The sequence below is a fragment of the Sebastes umbrosus genome, chromosome 3, assembly GCF_015220745.1.
Source record: "Sebastes umbrosus isolate fSebUmb1 chromosome 3, fSebUmb1.pri, whole genome shotgun sequence".
NCBI lineage: Eukaryota > Metazoa > Chordata > Actinopteri > Perciformes > Sebastidae > Sebastes > Sebastes umbrosus.
The window spans coordinates 12,187,999-12,206,033 of NC_051271.1; the positions used below are offsets into that span (position 1 = coordinate 12,187,999).

General features: G+C 40.6%; 1 protein-coding gene and 1 long non-coding RNA gene across 4 annotated transcripts in view; one reads left to right on the plus strand and one right to left on the minus strand.

The window, feature by feature from the left end:
• The window catches only part of LOC119485649, a 22,695-nt gene extending 13,553 nt beyond the window's left edge, over window positions 1-9,142 (minus strand). Inside the window, exons 1-3 of the long non-coding RNA XR_005206323.1 lie at window positions 9,132-9,142; window positions 7,736-7,738; window positions 6,632-6,640 (exon numbers count right to left, since the gene is read on the minus strand). This is a non-coding gene — a long non-coding RNA (uncharacterized LOC119485649). The remainder of the gene's footprint in view (window positions 1-6,631; window positions 6,641-7,735; window positions 7,739-9,131) is intronic.
• Window positions 1-18,035, plus strand: part of klhl5 (kelch-like family member 5) — a 66,845-nt gene that overhangs the window by 9,778 nt on the left and 39,032 nt on the right. The window lies entirely within an intron of this gene.

The following is an 18,035-nucleotide window of genomic DNA, read 5'->3' on the forward strand; positions in this document are numbered from 1 at the left end:
GGGTATGCTTTAGGGCATGGCTACCTTGTGATGGACAGGTCGTTACCAAAGCATTGTCTGGTCTGGGAGTTGTCTGTGTTTTCGTCTTTGAACTTTAACCCTTTCACAGTGTGTTTTCAGTTCATTGAAGTTAATTATAACCTTTTTGGTGGCCTGAAAATGTCTTGTTCAGCGTTTGGTTGTACTTAGCTCCACCCTCTTGTGTCACTTCTGGTTGCAAACAACCAAACTGCCGAACTCGAGACTTCAAAACGGCAGTCCACAAACCAATGGGTGACGTCACAATGACTACGTCTACTTCTTATATACAGTCTATGTTTCCCTCTAGTGCTACTATGCATAGTTTTCATTGTGCACAGTAAATATCAAGGTCTATATCATTAAATTAAAGGTCCCACAGATAAATCTTTTGATTTGACCCAAAGACCTTTACTCTGGCACCATCCTCAGGACATACTTTACATTTCTAGCTCCTCTGCAAGAATGACACTTAAGACAAGCAAAGCTGTCATTATGTCGCTCATTTGGTCCAACACTTTTATGAGCTGTAATGAACTCTGCATCCACTTTGGAGTTTTGGTATACCTTCAGACCGTTTTAATAATTTGACTCAATCAAACAAGTGATTTGTTCAGTAGTAACCTGTTCTGTAGCGCAGTCCATCAGAGCTAACAGCACACATCTATCACTTTTAATGCTGCTGTCAGAAGCTCTAATGATGAGCACAACAGTGCAGTACGAATGCTGACTGGGTGAGAAGTGTGCGTGCGAGACAGAGAGACACTTAACTTTTCTTCAAGATCCAGTAATTTGCTGAATATTATGCACATTAACCATAAATCCTGTCAGACACACTGACAGTCTGCGGCGTCACCTCGGACTGAAATCACTTGAGGGATAGATATTGTATGTGAGCTATTTTTGGAGCTCTGCATTACTGCAGAATCTGATGCGGAGTTTAGAGATTGAGTATAACGGCATGATGATATTAGGGATTTAGGTACACGAGAGGATATTTAACAACAGGCTGCGCTCCGAAGGCTCAGCGCAGGTTGTGGTTGAATTTCAGGTATTAGATGTTGTACATTTGATCCTTCTCATCGTGTCCTCGCTGGGACGTCTGAATTTAATCCCTGGATCTGCTTTAAATGGACACAATGATGTTCTCAGAAAGGCTAAAACATCAATAGCTGCTGTGATTTGTAATTCTCCTTTATCCTTTTTTATGTTGAGAGAAAAGAGGTGAAACAGGTTTGTTTAGATTTTTAATGCAGTTTATGTGTTTTGTGTGATCTGCAGTATTTGTTATAACTGGTTTGTCTGCTGGGAGAGCTCAAACCATACTTCAGTTTAATGGTCTGTTTTTTCTGTTTGTTTTTGTAGTTTAAATGCTCTAAAATGCTCCACAGAAAGAATTAGAGGGTCGTTTTTGCCCATAGCTATGAAACTTTTGAATGAGATGTGATACTTGCTTGTTTTCTTAGGTATGGGTTTTATTTTTGCCATAATTCTTAAGGTTTCCTTTCATATATATTGTTACAGCTGAACATTTATGGCCTATTTTCTGGTCCCACTTTCCTCAGTTGTGGTCTGCCTTTCGTTTAATGTGTGATCGTTTGTATTAAATACATTGTTTTAAATGGGACTTATTATGCTTGTGTGTTTTTTCCCTTTCCTTTAGTGTGTTATATTTTTTTTTGTGCATGTAAAAGGTCTGTAAAGCTACAAAGCCCAAAGTCCTGAACTACCTGAAACGCCGTGATTCAAGTCCCGCCTTTTCTTCTGTAATGTGGTGATGTCGCCAAGTAACACATTTGCTTAATACCTGCCTAGCAGCTAGTTTGGCACGCCCTCAAACAAAGCTAGTTAGAGCGGAGCTGGAGCGAAGTCCAAAGAGTTTGGTTTGATTGACTAATCACAACAGTGGACCAATGAAGCAGACTGGACTTTTCAAGAGGGGGTGGGGCAGGAGCTCAAACAGAGCGTTTCAGACAGAGGGCTGAAAGAGGTGCTGCAGCACAGCTGCTATGAGAAAATAAAGCATTTTTTTTAACATTAAAGCATGTAAACATGTTTCTAGTAGAAACCCAAAATACTAGTATGCACCTGAAAATGAGCATAATAGGTCCTCTTTACTTAAGTGGCAAGGCGTCTCCTGGGTTACACTAAAGTGCTCTTTGAATATGTGTTAGTTTGTGTGTTTGTACTGTTGGTTCAGCAGCTTGTCTTTCATATGTTGTCCTCTGTGACCGGTCTGACTTGTGTCTCTTTTGTTATTTGTCATCGTGCGTGGGCGAAAAAACTTATTTCCTCTCTGGGAAATAATAAAGTCGTCTAATGTAATCTAAACTCACATCGCATTTTAGATTTTGTATCAGAAAATTCAACATGCTAATGAGACAAGTAAAATACCACTCCAGATCCCTTTCTGCCTACATCTTCATAAATTAGCTCTGTCAAACTTTCATGTTTGCCTTTAATTTAACATCTGCAGACTGTCTCACCTCTGGCAACCTTTTAGCCAAGAAAGCGGCAATTTGGGTCGGTCGGTCCACCACTTTGGTACAGACTTAAATATCTCAACAACTAATGGACGGATTAACTTGAATTTTATGGTCCCCACATAATGAAACCAACTGACTTTGGTGATTCCTCTGATTTATCATCTAGTACCATCATCAAGGCAAATTTTTAATTTGTCCAATACTTTGGTTTATAACCAAATACTAATGACCTTCCCATCAGCCTCAGCTGTACTTTGATTTTAGTAATTAGCAAATATTACCACGCTAACACACTAATCTAAGGTGGTGAACATGATAACCATTTCCTGCTAACATAAAGATGTTAGCATTGTCATTACGAGCATGTTAGCATGCTGACATTTGCATTTAACTCAAAGCACCGCTGTGCCTAAGTACAGCCTCACAGAGCCGCTAAAAACCCCCATGATAATTCCAAGTCAATTCAAGACAACTCTATTTGTATATGAGCATGGAAGTTCATTCTTGACATTTGAGAATATTATATGCAACTAAATAACACAAGCTCAAAGATCAAAGTTACTGGCTGTCAGAGCTTCTGATCTTCAACCTCATCTCACCTCTCTCAACCTCTTCAGCAAGTGGAGCTGGCTTATAGGCGTCATCATGTGGTAATGGTTGTATTTGGGGGTAAAGTTGTAACACGTGCCTCTGTTGGAGGATGGTCTCAGGTGAGATGTGAATGGTCTCCTTGATCTTTCTCTGGATGTCCACCTTTTGATGCTGTGACAGCTCATGTTGCCTGTTTCCTGTTATCATTTAGTCTCTCCTCCGGGATCCTTGAAATTTCATTTTCCAACTGTTGTGGCATGTCACATACCTCTCCAGTTTTCCACTTCAAGCTCTTTCTGGACCCGTTGTCTGTGTTTTGAAGCCAAAACACAGAATACACAAAGAGGCTATTTGTAAAGCCTAATATCACATAAAATGTTGTATTAAGTTAGCAGTGATTTAAAACTGAACTGCACTATACATGTAAGAATTTTTCCGACTTTCTTAGTTTGATTGGCATTCACGTTTGCATATTAATTAGGCTTTAGCTTAAGCATTTGATTTAATATGACAGAAATGTACAATAAGACAGATAATACTTAAAGCAGCTGTATATAGTGGAGCAATTAGCCGCTAAAGAGCAGGAGTTGGTAGAGACCAAAATCAGAGCTAAAAGAGAGTGAATACTGGATTTATGCCATGTGTCCACTTCATGGTACGGCTCTACTTGACTTGACTGACTTTTGATACCAGGTCGTTGTCTTTATGCTATGTTTCCCTTGCAGATAGTACCCCCTCATTGTGGGCGGGATTTTCAGCTGACCGCCGTCATCTTCAATGGGACACTCGCTGAATAATTTCAACGGCAAAGAATCAGAGAACATCTGCACCTCGTCAATTGTACGTCGTAGTGTGTAGTTTTGCGAGCTGCTATTTTATTTATTCTTAATCAAGTGAATTAAAAATTGACGGTAGTTTGGCTATTTAAAAATGGCAGGTTGGTGCAGGATATCTTGTGCTAGTGACGATGCTCTCTCTGAACAATCTGCTTGTCTCTGAACAAGCTGCTGGGTTTTCGGGATGTGACGGTGAGGAAAATTTCCCACCGGTTAATAAGCTTGTGACAACACCGGTGTTACCGATTACACCGGACATTTTACAAGAAAATATGAGGGTCAATATGTGTAGCGTGCTTACTTTGATATTCGTCGGGTGGCTGTGTGTCAGGCCTCTCCGGTCCAGCTTTTGCTGCGGGGCTGCAAGGGTCTACCTGGCGCTGCTGTGCCGCACACACCGGCTGTGACCGCTCCGTCCTCCTCGCAGCGATTAACTCATTAACGTTATGGTTCCCTTATAGCATTGGGTTTAAATCTGAAATGTTGCCAAAAAGGTGCGTTTGCTTTTCACTTCGACACCAAATCCTCTACCTTCGTCTTGTTTGTCTTGTGTGAAATCTGACTCCTGCTACTCTGAGCTGAGACTCCGGATGGAACAGATGCATTCACTCTCAGTTTGAAGCGTCCGTTGTCCGACTATGTATTGATAACACGCTGCCCCATATGGCCAAAAAATGCATTATAGTTATTATAGTTATTGCTGGTTTAATTTTCTCCTTTCTGAGCCTTTTGTACTTAAATTATGCGTGTTTAAATTGAGCCCATGGCCTGCTCATTAACAGTGTATTGATTGTGTTGAAGTTATTTTGAAGTGATGGCAAACAAGTGTTAAATGAGACAAATAGGGTAGAAAAAAATGAGGTACGAGTAGTGAGCATGTTTTTCCATTAAAAACGAGGTGGTGGAGGAAGAGGAGGAAACAGGAGGAGGAGGCGGGAGGGCATGGTGATTTAGTGCTGTGTCAGCAGTAAGGCGTCATCTGGCTCTCCAGAGACGAAGCCACTGTCAAGCTTTATGACTCTTTATAGAGAAATTATGATGTTTCACAAAGAGATTATCGTTATGAGCGAATCTTAAAAGGTGATGAAGGTTTCCAGACTCATCCCCATCGTGGCTCTAATATGTCTGTCTGTCTGTCTGCCTGTCTGTCTGAATCACTGCGCTTTATATTAGTCGTATGTGCTCTGAATACAGTATGTCCTCGAGTCTTTGTCTCGTCCCTTTCTCAGTGTTGTGTTCATGAAAAGAAATACGGAGGTGACTCTCCTGCCGTCTCTCCCAGAGTTTCAAGGTTGTAAGAGTCAGCCACATATTTTCGTGTGTGTGTTTGTGTGTGTGAGCGTGTTGGGAGAAAGTCAGCACTTCAAAGGATAGCACACAGTAAAGTGGGCTAAAGTGGGGTGAATTTACAGGAAGTGCAGAGCCATCACGGTGCTGCATCTCTTTTGTATCCCTTCATGTTTCACCTTCTCCCTCCCGTTCTGCTCTCCTCTGCTGTAACCTTTCTGGTGAGAAAATGCCATGTCAATAAAAGCTTTTCAACATGAGGAAAAATCAATGTGCTCCAATTGCACCTTTTTTCAAGCCTGCCAACTGAACAAATGAGCGGCTCTGCGTCCGCACACCGGTTGGCTGCTGGGTAAAAAGGCTGTTTCCTAACTTAGGATTTCAGTAGTTTTACATACTATATATTGAAATCAAAATCAAAATCCACACTCTGTTTGTGGCCCCTTAAAATCCTGTTCATGTTGATATAACTTATAACATGAACACTTTACACTTTAAAGTGCTTTATTGGTCACAACTCACACCATCAACTTTTATTGTCCTGAAAGGAAAAGCAGGCTTGCAGGCAGGGTTGCAATAAAAATGCATCATAAAAACAATAAATACACAATAAAAACACACAAACATAAAGGCTCAATAAAATGCATTATATACCCACATCAGTTGGTAAGAGCAGACAATCAATCTCTCATTGAAATAATCAATCTACATCTTTGGGGTGATCTCTCAAGAGGGATTGGAATATTTCCTTTTTATATCAGCTCCTTTATTCTAAACACAGGAAAGTCCGAACCATTCAGTGCTATATTTGTTGTTTCTGTAGATATTCAGAATATTTGCTTTTTCATTACTTACTGATATTTCTGTATTAAAATCAATCGAATGTCTATTTATCATGTGAAAGTTGTCACTCATAATGACAAACCCACGGAGAATTACTGTATCACCCGAGTCCGTTCGCACGACAAGGCGTGTGAATGCCAAGATAATGTGCGAGGCATTTAGCGAGCAATAAGAATGCCTTTCTTGCGTTTCGCGTGTCATTTGTACGTCATGTAGTCTGTACTGACTGCAATGTAAACCTTTACATGTAAATATGCTATGCTCAGAGCTATTGACGGAGAATAACAAGCGAGAAAAAACGTTTATGGTGGGGGAGAGGGGAGGTGGATGGGTCCAACAAACACACAACTTTTAACCAGGCCACCTGTGATTTGTTTTGTAAGTTACATTAGTGATATTTGTTGTACTTATGTTGCGTTGTTTCCATTAGGGGTGGCGAAAAAAAATCAATTCACCTATGTATCGTGATTTTATACCGTGAATTTATATATTTGCTTCATTTGAGTCTATACGGAGGTAGAAGGAAGTTACCGCTTTTATTGTTGTAGTCTGAGTAATGTGACGTCATACCCGTTCCAACTCCGTCAACCAAAACAAACAATATTTTTGGGTTGCTGGAAATTTTTTTATAAATAATGCCTGACAATGACAATGACATATTTGACTTCAGGACATCTCTGACTACATACATGCTGAAAATCAAACATTTTACTGTATTAATTTAAATATTTTCCAAAGTAAAAGTCCCTAGAAGTGTATGATTCAACTTTTTCCCATGGCCCACTGTTAAAAAAGTTTACAAAAATCGCAATAAATTGCAATATCAAATCGCAATACTTGTAGAAACGCAATACATATTGAGTCGGCACCCAAGTATCGTGATAGTATCGAATCGGGAGAGAGGTGAATCGTCCCAGCCCTAGTTTCCATACGTATTTTACGTACATATTACGTTTTATTTTAAGCCCAAATGACGTTTTTCCTAAACCTAACTAAGTGGTTTTGTTGCCTCAATCTAACAGTGGACGTTACCGTAGTTTTGTTGCGTGGCGTACAAATGACACAGAAAAGCAGCGTACACATGACACGTGAAAAGTCTAAAATGCGTCCTCATGACATGTGAAATGTCTGTGTAATATCGTGCTATATATACGCCTTTCCGTGAGATTGGGTTGATCACCGCAAGTCTGCAGTTCCCCTCAGCTCTATAGAGCCTTTTAGTGTCTTTCAGCTCATTGTTTTGGTTGCACCACCTGAAGCACCAAACAGCAGACGGACAAAGATGGCAACTAGTTCAAGCATCTAGTCGCAATGGAGACTTAAATTTCCCTCAGAAGTTGGTATCAAATCAGAGCAATAAGAACAGTGAATATTAATTCTTACATTCATCAGTTGGACACAAACATGACTAACAACATTAATGTTGCTACGTGTTTGCTGGATGGATAAACAGGCAACTGTTTGGCAACATGTTCACCAACACGTTCACCACAACAGCTTTATAAAGTGATGATATGTCAGTGTTGTGTTTACAGCTTGTTACGCTGCCTCCCAGTGGTAAGAAAAAAATCAATTATTAATGCTTTAATGAGGCAGAGATCGGCACAACTCCAGCCAGCTCTTGTCTGCTCTGTGTTTTCCCTGCCACCTTACTACTCATTTCTCAGTTTGTACATCCTCGATTCCTTTCCTTGCCTCCTTTCTTTCTGTCTTAGTCCCTCCCACTTGAGATTCGAGTGGAAGAGGCGAGGAAGAGACACGAAGAGAGAGGAGTCAAGGCAACAGGCATTTAACAAAATGAGACATCCGTGCATCGGAGCCGTCACTCTTTGGTCACGTATTGACACCTGAGCTAGTTCCATTCGCTGATGAAGAGTGGAGATGCAGTTTAAAGCTAAAAAAAAAAAAGCTATTAAGTGGCTTTGAGTTGAGATTATTTGTCACACAGTTTTCACTAATTCATTCATTTTTAAAAATGTATTTTTTTTCAATGATTTGATTTTCAACAATGAAACAAACATGCCAACATTTTGCGTCGTATTTCGTCGGCATCATGGAGTGATTTGAGCTAAAACTCCACGACAGTCTGACATGAGTCTGTTAGTGGATGAAGAGGGTAAAGGTGATCTGATGTACAATGTCACTCTGAGTGGTCTGCCTTGCTGCTGGTTTTGTGGAGATTTGCATGCATTATTTGTGTTGCGATGACCTTGTAAGAGCTTTATGAAAGATGAACACAACATTTCTCTGGCTGGTTTGTAAATGGTGTCGTATTTCAAGAGCTGACTATTTTCGTCACGTCTCGTAGAGCAGCTCGTACAATGAGAATAAAATGAGCCTTCTATCTAATGTTATAAATGGAAAGCAGCACACACAAACACACTTTCTCATGCATGAGAGCAAATGTTATTTTGGGAATTTTATTTTTGGATAATGTTATTCATGAGTTTGCTAGAAAAGGAGCAAGCAGATGTTTGGGAGAAAACCAGCTGGTAGATTTGACATTTCAGTGACATTGGCTTTTCTTGCATTTTCTTATGAAACCCTGTTTTATGCTTTAGATAAAACAAATATCCTATCGTTCAGAGGACGCAGGTTAATTCTGTGTTAATTGTAATCGGTTTTGGCACAGATAATTATAATCATACATCAGCGAGAACATTCAAGCCATTACGGTTTGATTAACATTTTATCACCCCTCTCTCTTCGGACAGACACGCATCCCAAACGCTCTTCTGTCATCTGATGATTTCATTCATTCTCTCTCTTTCAAATAACCAGATGCATGCTAAAAGCTCCCTCGTGCTGAAATATGAAGTGCTGAAGGCCAGTTATGAGTTGATAAGCTGCAGTGTCAGCGTCCTCTAAATGCCCCCCCATCCTCCGGTAATTACCGACAAGGTCTCCTGCCTGTTCCTCCTCTCCCTCCCATCGTTAACACGACCTCTAATTCCTACACGCCATGTTCCTTTCATCCTACACTTAGCCACTAATTTGTTTTTGGATGTTTGAAAGCAAATGACCCACAGTTTTAGGGGTTTTAAACGGAAGTGACCTAAGAAACACCCACGAATACTTTTTAAAAGACCATTGAAATTCTTATAATTGTGAATATGTATATTTCAGCAAACAGTGAAAACCTCCAAAAAGCTTCTTCAGTTTTATATTTCTGGTCTGTTGTCTTGCAGGACGGTCCTCTGCTGCCTTTCTTTGTCTTTCATCCTCCATTTAATTTGTTTTGTCTTTTAAGTTTTTATTTAAATTTTGAATTAGTCAAACATCATATGAAGAAAAACAAACAAACAAAATAATCATAAATATACATCAATTAAATATAAACGATACAACCATGTTAAATAAAGATAAATAAAAGAAGAAAAAAAACCTATATATCAGCACATAAACATAACACATCATCTTTTGATACTATACTGTATCGCATATATCCAAACTATGAAGGATGTTAAATGAAATAATTGTCTTCCAACCTGTTACATGGTATAAGCACCTAATTCCATCTTTTATATAATTAAAAAAAAAGGTAAAATGTTGTTTGTAGGAAGGTTATTCCTCATATTTAGTGTGTTTTCCTACGAATGTCCAGCGTCAGTTTCCGCTCCAGTCTTTTTAAAATAAACTTCCATCTTCACAGGAAAACAACTTGGTTAGGTTTAGGCCACAAAAACTACTTAGTTAGGTTTAGGAAAAGATTGTGGTTAAGTTACGCCACACCAGAAGTGGTGTAACTTAAGTACGAAAGTTACGCGACAAAACCAATTAGTTTAGGTTTAGGAAAAGGTTGTGGTTTGGGTTAAACTTCTCAAGTTCACAAGTAGACGATCAGCAGACTGAGAGGAAAGTAGGAGCACCAACAAATTACAAAATAACAATCAATCAAAACAGAAAACAATTCTTCTAAAATGGGTCTTATTCAGATTCACATCTTGACACCACAGACTCCAGCTAAACAAAATACAGTATATCCTGAAGCTTTCCAAAAAAAATCTCAATTTTACATAAATCATTTCAAATGTTTGTGTCTAAGACCGACTGAAAATACACAGAAATGAGCCCCCTGGATTACCTATTATAGCAGTTTACTGTTTATGGATTTACAGCAACGTGCCACTAACCAAACAGCCGCCTGTTAATCTTAACACTCTGGTTTGTTTGCGTGTGTGAGGCTGTGGGTCGCTGTCACTGTAGCGTGTGCGTGCTAAGAAGTAGCAAACGAGATAAGGTTTGTTTATGTTATTGTCCTCAAAGGAAATAACAAAAATAAAAAAAAGTGCAATGGCTGGTTATTCTGTGAATTACAAGAATGAGTCATTCCACTTTGATGGCTGAGACTATACAGATGAGGAAACAGACAAATCAAACAGAGGATCAGAGTTACCGTCAGGAAGCAGAATTTGGTTTAGCAATGACAGGCTTCATCACTGCAGCTAGAATTATTCTCCTCTGGTCGCAAAAAGAAGTCTGATTGTATAGAAGTCTATGAGAAAATGACCCTACTTCTCACTTGATTTATTACCTCAGAGAACATTGTAAACATGAGTTTATGGTCTCAATCACTAGTTTCAAGTCTTCTTTAATACAGCATGATGTTCATTTAGTAAATTATGGTCCCATTTAGAGTCAAATAGACCATAAAGCATGGTATTCTTTAGGGCGGGGCTACCTTGTGATTGACAGGTCGCTAACAAGGCGTTGTCTGGTCTGGGAGTTGTCCGTGTTTTTGTCTTAGAACTTTAACCCTTTCACAGTGTGTTTTCAGTTCATGGAAGTTAATTATAACCTTTTAGTCGCCTGAAAGTGTCTTATTCAGAGTGTGGTTGTACTTAGCTCCACCCTGTCGTGTCACTTCTGGTTGCAAAAATCAAGATGGTGACAGCCAAAATGCCAAACTCAAGACTTCAAAGTGGCAGTCCACAAACCCATGGGTGATGTCACGGTGACTATGTCCACTTCTGATAAACAGTCTATGGTGTGGAGGATGTCATTGGAAAAAGAATATACAGTATATGTAAAAGGAAGAATTTGCTCTTTGAATCTGAAAGGTCTGAAAGCATTTGAGAGACAGTTCTGCCTTTTTAAATAATGCATTTTCAGATGTATACTTTATTATATGATGCCACACTGGTTTACAGGTGTGATAATACTGCCAGCAGTAAAAGGACTAGTAATTTCTGATGCTGAACGTATAAAGGTGAGGGCCGACTCATGCTGGCTGCTTCTTCTCTCGTCCATCTCTGTCTTTTTTCTTTTCTTTCTTCTTTAGAACGGCCAAAATAAAACACTGAGGCATCACTTTCAGACACTCGCACTAAGTGAGGAATTGATCCAGAATTGATCGAGTGTCGACTGGCTGACTAATTACTTTAAGGTTGTGTCTCGCGGGCCGTGATTGGTTTGAGATTGGGTATTCAGGTACAGAAGCAGCCAGGATTGTACTACGTCTTTGATCGCTATTATAATATTCATTGATCACCTTTTGATTCCCCTCTTTCACCTCTCTCATTCGATTTCTCTCTCTGTATACCTCCGTTCTGTTCACTCTGTGTCCTTCTGTTGTCTAATAGGTTTATGGATCAATGATCGTGTGTGTGTTTGGGGGGGGTAAGGTGACCTTCCTCAGGCCGACCAATCCCACAGCTTGCTGGATAGAGCACTGCCTCATCTAAAGACTAAAAATGCCTCTCAGGCAGTATCTATTTCTCTCACAGCAGCAGCAGAGTGGACCAGAGAATACAGTAGAATCTGTGTGTGTCACACTTGGGGATAAAGTTTTACCAGCTGATTGAGGACGGCTTGTCTAATTGGGGAAAAACTGGTGTCCTCAATTGTTTTCACTGCAACTGCCTTCAGCACAAATTGGCTTCTGCCTCCATTAGGGTAATATTTGGACTGAGGCAAGTATCCATTATGGTTAATAATGGCGCTTATGTCCAGGGAATTAATGTAAATAAATAGAAAAGCCACAAAAGTGACATAAGCCTATCCTGTGTGCCTATATAATGGAAGCATGTGACCTAACAGAGAGAGGTGTTCAAGATGCCAATTTATGGTGGCAGAAAGAACTCGATGCAACTTCAAGCTGCGTTAATTAATATTCTTATATTAACAATGGATCAAATTACTGTGTGTAATGTGAAAGATGTCTCTCATGGGGACGAACCTACAGTAAATGATCGCCTAACCCTGCAGTTCCCCTCAGCTCTACTGAGCTTGGTAGAGTCTGTCAGCTCATTTTGGTTTTACAGAATTCAACTTTAAAGGTGCTCTATACGATATCCGGAGCATTGATATAGCAGTAAACAACTGTTGTCTATGTAAAGATATAGAGGTACTCACGGTAATCACGGTTGTCATGTGATGTTCGTCACATGTTGTATAGTGACGGAAGTCCAACTTCAGACCTAGTTACGTATTATATAAAGTGAGAAAAGCCACTTATTTGTGGGCAGGTGGGGAGGTGGATGGGTCAAACAAACAGAACTTTCAAGTGGGAGACCCGTGTTTTGTAGTGACATTTGTCTCGTGACGTTTGTCTCGTGTTTCCCGTACTGACGTTACGTTGTTTCTGTATGTGTTTTACTAAGTTTACGTGTTTATTTTAAGCCCAACCATGACATTTTCCCTTAACATGACTGAATGGTTTTATTGCCTGATCCTAAGTCAGTGACCATGATGTTTTCCCTTAACTTCATAAAGTGTTTTTCTTGCATAAACCTAAGTCAGCCCCCTTCTGGTGCTGCACGTTAATACAGACGTGTAATATTTAAGTCTCTGCGAGGTAAAATGTGACACTGACACGTTGTCCTCTGGTGAACAGGCGGGTCTATTACATGCTTTGGTGTAATACCGGGTTGGGACGCAATAGAAATGCTCCCAATCTTGCATTTAGCACCTTTAATAAAACCCAAACAAAAACAAGTCAACTTAAGGTGCAATAAAACTGCAAATTGTAACCCTGTGACGTAAATTCTGAGGTATCATTGTGCATTAATGGCTATGGAGCCTATGCACTTAAGTGCAGACAGTAAGAACTGTGATTGGCCACTTACGGTTTCTCCTGCAAGTTTCTGGCGGCAGCAGAGATTGTTTATAGAGAAGACAATTTTCAGTAACACACATCTCACAAGTCATCTCCACTGCAAACCTTTTGCTCACTGCGATTACTTCTCTCAATCACAGTGAATGAATAAACATAAACACGGCCATTGCCCCGCAGTAACCTCCTTTTGAATAACTAGACATGGTGAAATATATTATGTGGAGGTGACTCCTGTTCTAAGTACGTGCGTAGCCCACCGTCACTAAGTGTCACAAAGTAAATTAAAGTCTGCCACAAGAACTTTAATGGTTATTATTTGTCAATGTTGTGTTTATAGCTTCCTCTGCAGCCCCGATGGCAAAAAAAAACTTAAGTTGCAGTGCGCTGAGCTGTAAAAAAATGACTTCCTGAACAAAATATTCTGGCACATTGCAAAGTCTCTGACCTCCATATCAAGTTGTCCATCACATTATAAATATTTCATTCTATTCAGAGGAACTCTGATATGTAGGAAGGGAAAAAAAATCACATTATGACCTTACAACCGACACAGCGGTTTGCCACAGAGCTCCGATGTGTGTTATTAAATTTAATTTGTAAAATTCTTGTTCATTTCTACTTTAATGGATGCCTGTTTTCCTGACATTTCCCAATAAATGTTTCAAAGCTTTTAGACCATCGTATCTCCCCCAAATAATTTATCACAGTATCGAGGGACTGACGGCACCAAAATCTCTCTCTCTTTCTCTCAAACTACTTGTCACTCTCATTTCTATGGGAGCGATGGGCTGTGATTGGCTTGTGGCAGCAGGGCAGAGTAAATTATTAAGGCTCTCTCTTTATTTGGCCGTAAATGCTCTCTATCTCTCTCTCTCTCTCTCTCCCTGTTTTCTACTTCCTCTCCTCCCTCAACACTCAGCCCATTTAGGAAGCGAGTGAACAGGATGAGAAGACACTGCAGCGTGGGGGGAAAAAAGCAGAAAGGGAAAATAACACAGAGACAAATGTGGTTTGTGTAGATGGACAGAAATGGAGAAAGAATGTCAGTAGGGAAATGGGGGGAAAAGGAGCGATGGAGCATTAGAGGGAGGAGTGACAGACGAGGGAGAGTGCTGATGAATTGCACAGCAAGCACTTTGCTCTCCTTCACCTGCCACCTGCCCTTCAAAGAGACCTGAGTGCATCATGCAAGAGCAAACACACCTGCTTTATACCTAAGAATAGGGACTATTTACTGGTGTGTGTGTGTGCTTGCAAACTAAACCAAGGAGAGACCAGTTGAGCGTCGCTGCCATTAGAGAGCTGTTAAACTGCCAAATGGTTGAGGGCGGAGAGAGAGGAAGAGAGAGAGGAGGAGTTACCGACAGAGAAAGAGACTAGAAAGAAAAAATAGAGTTGTTTTCATGTCCATCAATAATTCAGGATGTGTATTATCTCCTGTTGTGTGCGGCTGCAAACTTCATGCCTCAGCGATTTTTAGCGGCGGCAAACAACTCGGCCCGTGCATGTGCGCGCACACACACACAAACACACAAATAAGAGGATTAGTGATCGTTTGTGTCGTTTTGCACACAGAGGTGTAATTTGTGGGATTCTTGCTTTGAGAAATTCTGACTACTGAAAATAAGTGGGTTGGTTATTAGTGTACATTTTTTTTATCTTTTGAATCTACCAGCACCCACTTAGCATAACTCCACACTGCTGTTCCATAAAATATAATTGCACCAGCTCTTTGTGCTGATGGCAGCTATCTTAAACCTCTGACTTTCTCTTCTCTTTCATATGACTTTGGTCTTTTAAAGCTGCTCTAATTAATATTTTCATGTTAACAATGGATCAAATGACTATGAGAAAGAGGTACTGATAACCCACAGAGAATTTTCATTGTTTTGGTTTTAGTGTGGGTAGCGGGTTTTGGTTCACTCTCACCGCCCAGGCAACTGTGAAAAAGCTCTGATAAATCTGCTGTATACTACCTGCCCAGCACCAAACAGTGGACAGACAAAATTAATTTGAACATAGCAGAGCATTTAGTAGCTAAAGAGCCAGAAATTTTCTTCAGGAGTTGGTGGAGACCAAACCAGAGCTCGACTTACATTCATCAGGTGACCAAAAACACGACTCCAAATAGAGTACTGCAGGGATGTCGTATTTTTGTAGGCCAACCAGGAAGTTCGCATCACACTGGTTCCCTCGACAAAAAGCCAATTGTTTGCAGAAAATAAGCTCTGTGGCAAACGAACGTTTATGATACTTACACGTTTTGTTCAGCAAGATAATCTCCACAAATGAACATAACTTTTATGATTTTTTTGAAACATAAACGTTAGGCTATAAACGAACTACACCACGGTCTCATGACTTCACGTCACCACCACTAAACTAAAGACGGACTAGTGATCACCCTGATGACATTTAGTAGTCTCATTTAACCACTTGTTAGCAAACACCTTTTTTAAGACATGTAAAAGCTGTGGGAGTGGGATATTTACTGATGTATTTTATATCGTAGAACAAAACATTGAAATCTCTTAAGCTTGTGTTAACCACAGAGCTTACTTCAGGCGTCTAACTAAAAACCCATTGACTTCCAGACGAGGGAACCAGAAGTGCTAAAATGCAATCTCATTTCTGGGTTTTATGACTCATTCCTGTACCACTCTATAAATGCAAATGTTGCTCTGTGTCTGCACAGTGTGTAAAAAAGGCAACTGTTTGTTAAAAGTTCAGCTGTATGATGCTGCAAAGTAGCCCAAAAAAATGGTTTAAAAAAATTGTTTTCTGCAGGTTTAAGGCTCGGCTTAATCAAGTCATGTCAACATGTACAAAGAGCACATAAAAAACAACAGATGTAGACCAGAGTGCTGAAGTGAGTTATGTTAAGTGTGATGATGTGAAGTTGTGATGATTTTTACCGGGGGTCATAAAAGGATAGGTCTGATAATGGGGATTTAAAAATGGTGATAGATGGAGAAGATCAGATATTTCACTGGTAAAAGATGAAGGTACAGGGGAGATTTCTTCTCTCCTCTTGGTACCAGTGAAGAGCCTTGCTGCTACATTTAGATAGGCTGTAATCACGACAATAAAGATGTATATTCTTTAGCAGTATAACATCCAGATTCATACTTTGTAGTTTGGGGATCAATAGGAATTACCGGTGGAGCATGGTTTTCATGTTGCGTGGATATTGGATGGACTCAGGTAGCCCTTGTTCTAGTTGCTGCTGCTGCTGCTGCTGGAGGGCGCAGTGTGATTTGTCGGGGTCATATAATCTCATAACATCTGCTCATAAACTTCTGTTTGTCCTGCAGCAGCAGAATTAAATGTCAAGAGTTGAACAGGTGCGCAGACCAAGGCCAAATGTCGGGCCCCGGCAGATCAATGGCTGCCTCTACTCACAAAAGATGTATATGTGGGTGTGTGTGTTTGGGCGGGAGCTGATATGACAGGAGTTTGATTAGACTGGAGGACAGCCAGAAGCCATTGCTTTTCAGCTGCGGCTGCTCCCATCCTCCTCCTCCTTCTCCTCCTCTTCCTCCTCCTCTTCATGCTCTGGGGTTGTTAAACAGATGCACAGCACGACGAATGTGGTTAAATTTGGCAGTTTGCATCCTCCATTCTCCCTCCTTCCCGGCTTTTCTCCTCTCGGGGCAATTAGAGAAACCAGAGCTAGCAAGCCAGACCATAGCCATTATGTTGTATTGGTGTGTGTGAGAGTGTGCGTGTGCGTGTGCGTGTGCGTGTGCGCGTGTGCGTGTGTGTGTGTGTGTACACCCAGGTGATATGCTTTAAGGCAAAAAAGGCAGAAACTATTTTCTCGTCCCACAGCAACAGGCATGGATCAAAGTAATTGGACAGTTTGGTTCATACTTGGGCAGTCCAAAGCCTTGTGTGCATATGAGAGTGTGTGTGTGTGTGTGTGTGTGTGTGTGTGTGTGTGTGTTTGTGTGTGTGCTTTCTCTGCTTTCTAGTCCTTGTAATGCTTGCCATACAGCACACATCTTTTTTAACTACACACACTCAAAACATCTTTTTCTCTCTACATTTGTGTTGAATAAAACATGGCAGTAAAAGTGTGTCAGTGCAGAAAAGGCAAGATGGAAGGTTTCTGCTCCGATATGAAATCAGATAGAAAGTGTGCATGTGCCTCCCTATGTCAGGGCAAGGCATAGATGTAATTGTGGGCAGTTTGGGTGTTTTGATCCTTGGGCGCTCTGTTTCCATCTCTGGGATCACATAGTCTTTCTTGCTTTTCCTCCCACTCAATCTACTGTATCTGCGCTCAAAACCCTCGACTAGACAAGACACACCTAATTAACGTTGGTCTTTCTCACACAGTAGATCTGTCTCCTGAAGGGGGGGAGGATAGCAGAAGAAATGAGAGAAGAAGGGTAATGGATGGGAGAGAAGTGGAGGAGGACATTAGTAAATGGATAGAGGAGGTTATTACAGGATGTGATCAAAAGAAAGAAAAGAAAAGAAAAGGAGGCATTATAGAAATGGACATGTCGCTCCACTGATCAGTGGGCTGAGGCACCGTTTCTCTCCGATTGTGGCGAGATTGAATCCTCCTCCTGAACTTAACTGCATCATTTTCTGTCTGATGACACACGAATGTGATGAAAAGTAGAAAAGGGGAGGGTGGAGGAGGAGCAGCAAAGTGAGGAATCTAAAATTTGCAGGACTGATGTCGAGTTTCTTTCCTTCTTTCATCTCTCCTATTAGTTACTTCTCGGGAAACTGGGACAACACAGATCGTCTGGAACTAAAACACACACTCCCTGAATGCAGTTAGAGCCTGATGTGCGCACACACACACACACGCACACACGCACACACAGACACAGACCACGGAGAATGCCGTCCTTGATCTGTGTGGTTCTGCTATTGACTGATGTGATGGAAGATAAGAGG